Source organism: Bos taurus, chromosome X (genome assembly GCF_002263795.3).
Source record: "Bos taurus isolate L1 Dominette 01449 registration number 42190680 breed Hereford chromosome X, ARS-UCD2.0, whole genome shotgun sequence".
Taxonomy (NCBI): Eukaryota; Metazoa; Chordata; class Mammalia; order Artiodactyla; family Bovidae; genus Bos; species Bos taurus.
The window spans coordinates 70,151,437-70,162,968 of NC_037357.1; the positions used below are offsets into that span (position 1 = coordinate 70,151,437).

Consider the following 11,532-nt stretch of genomic DNA (forward strand, 5'->3'; position numbering starts at 1 on the left):
AGAGGTATCATCATTGGACTGTGGTGTTGGAGAAGACTCTTGAGAGTCCCTTGGACTGCAAGGAGATCCAACCAGTCCATCTTAAAGGAGATTAGTCCTGGGTATTCATTAGAGGGACTGATGTTGAAGCTGAAACTTCAATACTTTGGCCAACTCATGCGGAGAGCTGACTCATTTGAAAAGACCCTGATGCTGGGAAAGATTTAGGGCAGGAGGAGAAGAGGATGATGGAGGATGAGATGGTTGGATGGCATCACCAACACGGACATGGGTTTGGGTGAACTCTGGGAGTTGGTGATGGACAGGGAGGCCTGGCGTGTTGAGGTTTATGGGTTCGCAAAGTGTTGGACACGACTGAGCAACTGAACTGAACTAATCTGCATATCTGAGACTACTGATACTTTCCCAGCAATCTTGATTCCAGCTTGTGATTCATCCAGCTCAGCATTTCATATGATGTACTCTGCATAAAAGTTACAAAAGCAGGGTGAAAATATACATCCTTGTAGTATTCCTTTCCCAATTTGGAACCAGTCTGTTGTTCCGTGTCCAGTTCTAATTGTTGATTCTTGACCTGCATACAAGTTTCTCAGGAGGCAGATAATAGGGTCTTGTATTCCTGTCTCTTTAACAATCTTCCACAGTTTGTTGTGATTCACACAGTCAAAGGCTTTGTCATAGTCAATGAAGCGGAAGTAGTTGATTTTCTGGAATCCCCTTCCTTTTGCTATGGTCCAACGGATGTTGACAATGTGATCTCTGGTTCCTCTGCCTTTTCTAAATCCAGCTTGTACATCTGGAAGTTTTCAGTTCACATACTGCTGAAGCCTTGGTTGAAGGATTTTAAGCATTACCTTGCTAGCATGTGAAGTGAGTACAATTGTGCTGTACTTTGGCATTGCCTTTATTCTTTGGCATTGCCTTTATTTGGGATTGGAATGAAAGCTGACCTTTTACAGTCCTGCAGCCACTGCTGAGTTTTCCAAATTTGCTGGCATATTGAGTGCAGCACTCTTGCAGCAGCATCTTTTAGGATTTGAAATAGCTCAGCTGGAATTTCATCACCTCCACTAGCTTTGTTCGTAGTGATGCTTTCTAAGGCCCATTTGACTTCACACTGCAGGATGTCTGACTCTAGGTGAGTGATGACACCATCGTGGTTGTCCAGGTCATTAAGATATTTTTGTATAGGTCTTATGTGTATCACCACCTCTTCTTAATATCTTCTGCTTCTTTTAGTTCCATACCATTTCTGTCCTTTTTTGAGCTCATCTTTGCATGAAATATTCCCTTGGTATCTCTAATTTTCTTGAAGAGATCTCTAGTCTTTTTCATTCTATTTTTTTCTTATATTTATTTGCATTGTTCCCTTAAGAAGGTTTTCTTATCTCTCATTTCTAATCTTTGTAACTGCATTCAGATGGGTATATCTTTCCTCTTCTCCTTTGCCTTTTGCTTCCCTTATTTTTTCAAGTCTTTGTCAAGTAATCCACATAAAAGAGGCAAAGATATACAACAGAGAAAGGGCATTCTCTTCAATAAGTGGTACTGAAAAAAAAAAAAAAAAAGACAGGTACATGTAAAATAATGAAATTAAAAAAATTTTCTAACACTATACAAAAGAATAAACTCAAAATGGATAAAAGACCTAAATGTAAGACTGAATATTCTAATACTCTTAGAGAAAAACATAGGCAAGACAGTCTTAGACATAAATTGCAGCAATATCTTTCAATTTCTCTCTGAGAGTAAGAGAAATAAAAACAAAAATAAGCAAAAAGGACCTCATTAAACTTAAAATATTTTGCACAGTGAAGTAAGCTATAAAAGAAATGGAAAGACAACTTAAAAGAGGGAGAAAATATTTGAAAACAAGGGAAGTGTAAAAGGGATTAATTTTCAAAGCATCTAAACATCTCATACAGCTCAATATCAAGAAACAAACAAACAAGCAATCTAATAAAAAATGATCAGAAGAAATAGACATTTCTCCAAAGAAGACATATAGGTGACCAAAAGACACATGAAAAGATGTTGATCATCACAAATTACTATAGAAATTCAAGTTAAAACCACAGTGAGATATCACCTCACACTTTTCAGAATAGCTGTTTTTAAAAAGTCTATTTTATTTTATTTAAGCATACCAGTTATGTCTTCTTAAATTGATTTTATTACCCAATATTTTCTGAATGTTTGCTTTTCAAAAACACTGTTCATATTCAAACACTTCAATCTCTATTACACAGATAATAAAACTGAATCTGAGGAGCTGTGCTTATTGTTGCACATCTCACATTGGAATCATGTTGAAGAATTGGGACAGTTTTTCCTGATAACTTTCCTGAGATCTGGAAACACTTGTATAATACTTTGAATAAGTACTTAAATGATGCTTCCATTCCCATTTCATCTGCCACATAATGCTTGTTGAATGAGTTTGTTAAATCAATTGAATTATGGAGTTCCCTGGTAGCTCAGACAGTAAAAGGTCTGCCTATAATTTGGGAGACCCAGGTTCGATCCCTGGGTCGGGAGGATCCTCTGGAAAAGGAAATGGCAACCCACTCCAGTACTCTTGCCTGGAAAATCCTACGGACAGAGGAGCGTGATAGACTACAGTCCATGGGGTCACAAAGAGTTGGACATGACTGAGCAACTAAACTTACTTAAGTAGTTACCATATTGGCAGTATTAACAGTATACTGAGAAGATTTGGCAAAGGAGCCTCTGGAAATTACTGAAAGGAGCAATTATTAAAAGTATACTTGGAAATAAATGTGATGAAACTTAATTTCAATACAAGAAAAATCCAGTGTGAAAAATATGAAAGCAATCAAAGAAAACTTTAATAAATTTTGGGAAGTGGAAACAGAAATGTAGGGTATTATTGGAATATTGAAATGTTACACATTTTTGGAGGAATTTAGAGTGTCCCAGGAGTATGGCCTAAAAGGCACCTTCACTTTTTGTGGATGCATCACTAATGTAATAGGCTTTCAGTTTTGATGTTTCCTTTACTATTCATTTTCAGTACTGTATCAACTACTTTTGTCATAAAAGTGCCTCCCTTGTTTTTATGACATTTTCATGACAATGAGCTGTCCCAGGGTCTAGTGACTGGAGCCAGGTTTCAAGTTTTTTATTTTTTTTTAATATAACAATAGTAGTGACTGACAGTTGAGGACTGTTTTTGCCCAGTTGTTTATTTTATTTTTTGAATTTTGTTTAATGTGCTTTACTAGTTTGTTTTGTTGATGTTGAAAATATCTGCAATATTTTTTTGTGTGCAGCTAAGATGGTTAAAGTAAGTAGTTGTTTTCCATATAATAGAGTTTTGTTGTAATGTTTTATTTTGGAAATCAACATGTGGGTGTCTCTAACACAGATTGATAGAGATGAAATAATTAAATTACCTTTTAACACTATTTAAATATTAGTTTTTAAAGCAGTGTGATATTCAACAAATTCCCAACATAAATTTGTTAAAAACTTATAAATGAAAATAACCCATTGAGAATGTTATATCTATAAAAATGACCACTAAGACAAACTTCTAGATGTTTCAGATGCAAACTGAACCCTGGAGAACTACTTTATTCTCCTAATGTCTGTATATTCTTGGTTTGCTACTTAGAGTATGCTTTTTTTTAATGATTTCTATTTTTATGCACTCTATATCTTTTCTTCCTAGAAAATAAACTAGCACCTTTTTCCAACTAATATTTTGGTGAAACTGAAGTTGGACTTTTGTAAATGAAGGATGGGAAAGAAAATCAAAATAATCATAACCAACTGAGTTTTTTTCTGTCTTCAGGCTTCTACATTTTTATGTTAGTTTTTGTTTGTTTACAAATATTTAAAACTAGATATATCTCCCTTCATATTTCAAAGAGTACAGATTTGTATACAAATTATTTGGAGTGAATTTCAGGGGATTTGACATATTTTTCTTGATTTTTCTATTTTAAAATCCAAATTTCTTTTATGAAATAAAGAACAACAAAATCATCTTTGCATAATGTGTTTCTATATTATTAATATGTCTGTGCTTGAACAGAAAGAGTTTTTTATTTCTTCCAGGTGTTACAACCAAAAGTTACTTTGCCCAGAAATCATCAAATAACAGTTACAAAGCTGGAGCTTTTCAATTTTCTTACTACAGGAGGCTTTCCTATGTGTCAGAGTGAATCATTATAGAACTGGGGAAGGCAGATGCTATTGCTATTTTTATCTTTATTGCTTCTTGAGTTTATAACTTTTAGTGCTGGCGAAGTCTATAAGAATGTTACTATTTGAATGAAGAAATTTTGGAAATCAAACAGGTTTTTGTAAATCAACTAACTGGCAGAATGGTTAAAATTCATGAAATTGAGAGAGAAAAGGTAACTACAAATGGAAAAAATAATATAACTATGGAGGATTAAAGGAAATATAAAGTAAAATGGTAATGAGAAAAGGAAACTGAATAGGAGAGGAAGGAAGGAAGGGAGAAAGAATGAAAGCTAGATGGAGAGGAGGAAGAAGAAATTAATAGTTTTAATTTTCATCTAGTTAAGCTATGTGTCTAGTTCTATTGCCATTGTTATTGTTATATTATTGTTCCCTAAAGGAAAACTATTTGAATTTGTTTTCCTCTCAAATAAATGGTATTTTAAGAATCCTGATCTTAATATTGTGTGATATTTAGTGTCATTTGCAAAAAACTGATTACAAATTATAATTATCTAATTTCAGACTGTTAAAGTAGAAACTATATCTTAACTATATAATTGGCAAGGGTATTAGATATAAAGTTGACTTTCATATAAAAGGTGGGCACTAATAGTAGAATTTGCAACATACGATAGGGATAACTAAACACTCCAAAATTAAGAATGGACTAAGTAAGAGCTATCAATTCAGAGTGGATAGCAAAAATAGGAATCTCCAGAATAGTCTCTTAATTTATGGGTTTTATAATATATAAAAATAGTAAATATCCAGAATAGTATCTTAATTTATGGGTTTTATAATATATGTACAGGAAGAACCACAAAGAAAGTCAATACATAAGAAATAAATAAAAATAAAGCACAAAAATTTAACATGTTTTCCAGCCTCCCTTTTCCTTCTAAACATGAAATGCATAACAACTAGGTGGAAATTATCTTTCCTCCCTATATATTAGCAGTTTTACCACTTTGATAGTTGTTTATTTTCATTGAAATGAGTAGCTGAAAATATATTCCAACTTCCAGTTAAGGTAAATGTTATTTAAAGAACAGGAATTTTTATGGAGTATGTCAAAAGAAACATAAATAGTATCTTCAAAGACTAAGTTTAGTAACACATTACCAGAAGAAAAGAGCAGCAAAACTGGTGTTTTCTAACCATTGGCTAACTAAGATGACTAAGCTGAATAAATATATAAACATTTATATTGGAAGCAAAAACTACTAACAAAGGTATTTTATTGTGAACCACAAACACAATCTTAGCTTTTTCCTCTGCTCTAGGCAACTCAGCTTCTATCCTGAAGAATATCTTACTGTCATGTGCTTTGGCAGAGCTCCAGGATCCCCAAGGATAAAGCAATATCTCTATTTACATATCAAAGCAAAAAAGGATCAAACATTATTAGACCTCTAAGAGATTGTGAAAGGACTCTATGAATCAGAAGCTTCAACAATTTTCTTCCCGCAATTCAGACTACTTCCTTCTTCGTCACAGGATGCTTAATATACTATAGTATCTCACACAGAGGCAACCAAGATAAGTCTAAGAAAGAGCTAATGATACTGTGCAAATGGTTATTGAATTAGTTTAAATAAGTGCTTTGAGTAAAGATACAGAGAAAGGAGATGTCAGTCCAAGATCTGGGCTCTAATGGTTTTATTGTTTTGGACATCTACAGAGTTACAGGGAGAAGTGGCTAATTGAGGTTCTGCACTTCATGAAAAAGGATGAATGCCCTCTAAACCAAAAGGTACTTGTTTTACTTTTACTGACTATTTGAAGACCATTTGCAATGGTCATCTCAACTTTTACATATTTACTAGAATACAGTTTAAATTTTGTAGATTTCTGCTCTTTGCAGCCTGCAGTATATAATGCAGTATGCAGAAACAAATGCTGAGTTAGGGTTTGGTTCAGAAGTGAGCCTATCCTGAATGTCTTCAGCAAGGCTTTCTTGCTCATACAGCAATGAATGCTCCCTATGAAGATATGAAAAATAAAGAAGGCTAAAAATTTGAATTAAATGATTATAGTTCTCAGCAAATAGTATATAAAGCACTCATAAGAGTTTGATGTGTTTCTCTAAGATAGTTTTTAAAAGATTTTCACAAGTGTACAGATAATTTCTTTTAGCAATCAAATTTTGTCCTCTGTCAAGTTTTAACCCTTCTAAACCTGCATTTTTTCATTCACTGCATTTGATTAACAAGAAATAAGTTTTTTTTTTTTCATTTTGTCTTCAGTTCAAACTTCCTTTCTTTAATGAAATGACATTCATAATAGTAAGCATAATGATTCTTCATATTTAAGAAGTGCTTTTACTTTCTTTTAAAATTCCTCTGAGGAAGGCAGATAAGGAACTAACAGCAGACACTCCAGATCAGACTGAGATTGAACTGTTGTTTGCCCTTCCTTCCATATTTCTTCTCCCTCTCCCCTTCTTCCTCCTTCTCTTTTTCTCTCTTTTTATTCTCTCTCTCTATCTTCATTCTTTCTGCACATGACCATTTTGATTTCTTTGTATGCTTTAGGCATTGTGTTAAAGTGTTTCCATACATTATCCATACATATGTATGTATCCATACATTATTCCATACATTATTATACATTGTACATCCTCACAACGTTTTACTTCAGTGATAAAGCAGAGTGTTAAGAAAATAAGTATGGGCCTTCTTTGTGGTCTTTGTTCAGAGATTCTTATTGTCTCTTTCATTATCGCTATAAACATTTCTTGAGCATAATCCAGTGTTAGGTATTACAAAATCCCTGCAACTCTAGGTATATGAATAACACAATCAATATCAAAGTTTTTGTTGTTTTTTTAATATACTCCTTTATTGTCCTGAGTACAATTCCAAGATCCTGAAGGCAATGAAGCATATCCTTGAAGTTGTTGAGAACAGTCATTGCATTTTCTTTTAATAAATATATATTGAATATCTACCAGGTGCCAATCACTGTAGCTTTTGCTGGAGATATAAATGAAGTACAACGAAATCCCTGGTCTCAAGAGATGTCTTAATGAGAAAAACACAGCAAAAAAAAAAAAAAAACCCAAAAAACCTAATGAGTATAAAGCAATGATAAGTCTTATAATAAAGGAATAACACACAGTTAGGGGAAAGACAAGAAGAAGCACACAATTTTGTACGGCGGATGAGTCAAAAAACAGTTCACAAGAAGATGGGTTTTAAAGATGAAGGACATTTTCTGATGGATAACAGCATACACAGATATTATTATTATTATTACATTTTATTAGGCCTCTACTATGTCTTAGGTAGTAGACCAGGTATAGTGATTATTAATTCCATTTTACAAATAAGATAGCTGAGATTGAACAGGGTTCTTGTGAGGATCAAATTATATGAGAAGTTTACAAAGGCCTATGAAGTTTGAAAAATTGAAAAAGTGCAAGCTATTATTTATTTTTTATAGACAATTTCAGCTGCCAAAGTTTGCTTCATTTTAGTTAATTTAAGCTTTGCTTCCAGTCTAACTATGATTTACTTGAGTCTGTTGATTTCTTCTTTGCATGCGTGTAAGATGCCATGTTATATTTCTTAATAATTATATTTAATTGACTTATAGTTAGTATTCTGATTTGGCAATAATTACCTGATAATCTGTGAATAATGTATGTTTAATTATTTGTAAGCTGGCTAACATCAGTTATTTTCATTCTCTACTCTTGTACAATTTTTTTTTTTGTGTGTGTGTGTGTAATAAAGTTTTATTAAAGTATAAAGGAGACAGAGAAAGCTTCTGACATAGGCATCAGAAGGGGGCAGAGAGAGTACCCGCTTGCTAGTGTTAACAATGAAGTTATATAATCCAAAGAATATCTGGAGGTTGTAAAGACCTCAGCAGACCTACTCCCATAATTTACATTTTAAGATAACACTGTCCTCAGGCAAGATACATCTTTGTAAAGACCAGGTCTACTCCCATAATTAACATTTTAAGATAACAAAAGGTTGAATCCAAAGACTGTCCTTAGGCAGGATACATTATTGTTATATAATCCTAAGGAATGTGGAGAAAGAAAAAAAGTTTGTCCTTTCTTCCTCCTTGAGAATTCCAGACCCCTCTCTCCTTGGGGACCCCTAGACTCCCTATCAACCTGCCTAGGAACTGACTCTCCCATTCCCCCCTTTTCTTTTAGGAGAATTATGTTGCCTAGGGGAAAGGAGCGTCGTTCTCATTCCATAACTACTTCCGAGCTGACAACGGGCATTGTCCCTAAATTGGTGAGGCAACATATTCTCCTAATCCTCATATTGAGGATATCTGATCCAGGGACCCCAAATAGTAGCTGGAGGAAGTTGCAACAGTAGCAGGAATTTGAGCAACTATTTGTAACTTAAAAGCTTTCATGTGGCTAGAAACAAATCCAGTTATACAGTTACAGATGCAGGGAGCAAACAGCAAAAACACAACATTCAGAATCATAATTAAAAGTCACATTATGTCCATAGTTAAAGTACAAAGTGTTGCACCAGTCCATTTTAGGATTGGTAAATGTCATCAGATGAAGAAGAGGCATCGCATGTGATTGTTGTCAAAGGTATTCACAGACTTGGAGAAAGTCTTTTCCTTGAAGTGGGGATGTCCACCACGGGAAGCCTTCCACTGATGAAGAAGAGAGTGCTCCACAGACCCAGCAGTTTATCCTTTAGATCCTCCCAAGCTGCAGAGTTTAAAGTTAGGAATTGAGAACAATCGTGATCAGGTGTTTCATTTTCCTTCTCAGGAAGGAAAGTGGCAGGATTTAAATTTCCACAAACTTTAAGCTTAGTTTCTGGTCCTTCTAATAACAATGACTGATACTTAAGAAGCCTGTCTGTCATCCAAATATTAACCTTAGAATTTAAGATTCCACTCACATCATGAGAAGTCAGTACAGTAAGGTTTTGTCCGTTGATTATTTTTAAAGCTTCAGGTGCTAATAAAGCCGCTGCCCAATTACTCTTAGGCAGTGGGGCCACCCACGTGAAACTACATCTAATTCTCTGCTTAGATAAGCAATAGGTTGCTGGTGAGGCCCTCGGGGTTGTGTCAAAACTTCCAATGCCACACCTTTTCTTTCAGCGACAAACAAATTAAATTCTGACCCTGTGGGCAAGCTCAGAGCTGGAGCTTGCAGGAGAGCAGCCTGAAGAAACTTAAAAGCCTTTTGAGTTTCTGGAGACCAAACCAGTTTGTTGGTTTGGGCCTGCTGAGTTTCAGCTATAAGTTTATAGCTGAAAATCTTGTACAGTTTTGTAGATAAATGTGTGTTTGTGTCTGCATGTGTAGCTCTATATTAAATCACCAACAAAACTGACTTTAACTAACCTAGGCTTCATGTCACTAACCTAAGTTTCAAGTTTATTGAACTTATGCATTCGATGATCTTCATGTGACTGACATTTCTTGATTTTTCAATATGGTGGTGGCACCAACTTTTTTTCTAATTTTTTTCTTGTTTTGAATGCCATTTTCCAATAAGCAGTTGTTTTTTGAATACTTTTCTATGAAATTTACTAAGCTAAGTATGTCTTTATGCATTATTTATTTTAGTAATTTTTATACTTCCATTTATTTTCATATTGAAATATTTATTTCTGAATTATTTTTAAGCAGTTTGTTCTCAGCCTCCTGGCATCTAGACTCTAAAACATTTTGGCTGGTTTATTTATATTTTAAAATAGTAAATAACTTGCAATTATTTCACCTAAAAATTGCACAAGGTATATACTAGGGTCAAACATCTAGAGATTTTAAGCAATATTTTAGATAATTTTGCTATACATTTCTCTTTTCCTCTGTGCTTCAATACTACTTATTAGAATTTTAGAATTTCAGGGAATTATAACCATACGTTTTATTGGCCCAGCCTGATAGCAAGATTATGACCATACTATATGCAGTGAGAATGGAGTAATACATACTTTCCTGACTATGTGTTAATTATATTTAAATTAATTATTTTCAGAAATTCTCTCATATATTGAACCTAGCTGTTTATTTGTGTGAAGAACTATTTTCTTTAGTCCAAAAACACTAGCCTGATTAAAATTTTCAATATATACTTCTTAGTTTAAATTAAGATTTTTATAATTAATAAACAAAATTAAAGTGAGTGAAGTGGTTGAATATTTTTTTTCTCCATGTGTGTTTTCTGTTAAACAATATTGTAACTATGTTTGAGCAATAAGCTATAGGCTAGAGAAATTAAAATGAAAGTTTAGGAAACTTTAATAGGCTGTGTACAGTTGAGAGTATAAAGTGTCTTGACCTACATGGTTCTACTACACCATCACCCTAAGATCTTAAAACAGATGAGAATATAAAAACCAGGAGTGTATTCCCATTTGTGTAATAAAAAAAAAATAAAGGGAAAACAGCTCTATCACCTATTTTACAGGTAACACCCACATTGTTTTCCACCATGTTCTGGCAGTTTCCTCTAAATTAGCTAGCTCCAAATACAGTTAAGGAAGCATCCCATGACAGTTTGTACTTTACCTTCATGTTGAATTCCCAGTCCTTATTTTGTGGAGATTCATCCCAGCACTATTGACCATAGTGCTGAATTCTCTAAGTTATATCACATTAAAGCTTTTCCAAAACTTATTTTAATAAGTATACTTATTAAAATATCTAAAATGTGTCATTATATCAAACAGATACTTCCAGGTCATGTTGATTGTGATTATACTTGCTCTTGCTGGTTTCCTCATTCATCCTGTGCAGACAAGGAAAATTATTTCCATTGACTAGTGTAGCACCTGGTACATGTTATTAGAGAGAAAAATGTCTTCAGATAACCCATGATCAGCAGATGAGGACGAAGGCCAGTTATCCTGACTGATCAGGGAATCTAGAGACTCCTCCTTCGTCCTTGTAGGGATAGAAGGCTTTATGACTGTGGTGTCCTATGGTGTCTTTACAAGTTAAAATACAGAAAAGATCAGAAAATATTCATTCATCTTATTCACATGAGAGTTGCTGCCCAAGAATTTGTTGTAGGAGCTGTGACTCTAGGTGTTCTCTACTCTATGTGCAAGGACTACATTAGACCTCAATTCTTCAATGGGTCCAAAAAATGAAGCTGCTGCTGCTGCTGCTGCTAAGTCACTTCAGTCCTGTCTGACTTTGTGCAACCCCATAGATGGCAGCCCACCAGGCTACCCAATCCCTGGGATTCTCCAAGCAAGAGTACTGGAGTGGGGTGTCATTGCCTTCTCCAATGCATGAAAGTGAAAAGTGAAAGTGAAGTCACTCAGTCATGTCCGACTCTTAGCGACCCCATGGACTGCAGCCTAC

The 11,532-nt window shown here is 34.3% G+C and overlaps 1 pseudogene; it reads left to right on the plus strand.

The window, feature by feature from the left end:
• The first annotated feature begins 11,019 nt into the window (after nt 1-11,019).
• On the plus strand, nt 11,020-11,315 carry LOC112445034 (HIG1 domain family member 1C-like; annotated as a pseudogene).
• The last annotated feature ends 217 nt before the right edge of the window (nt 11,316-11,532 follow it).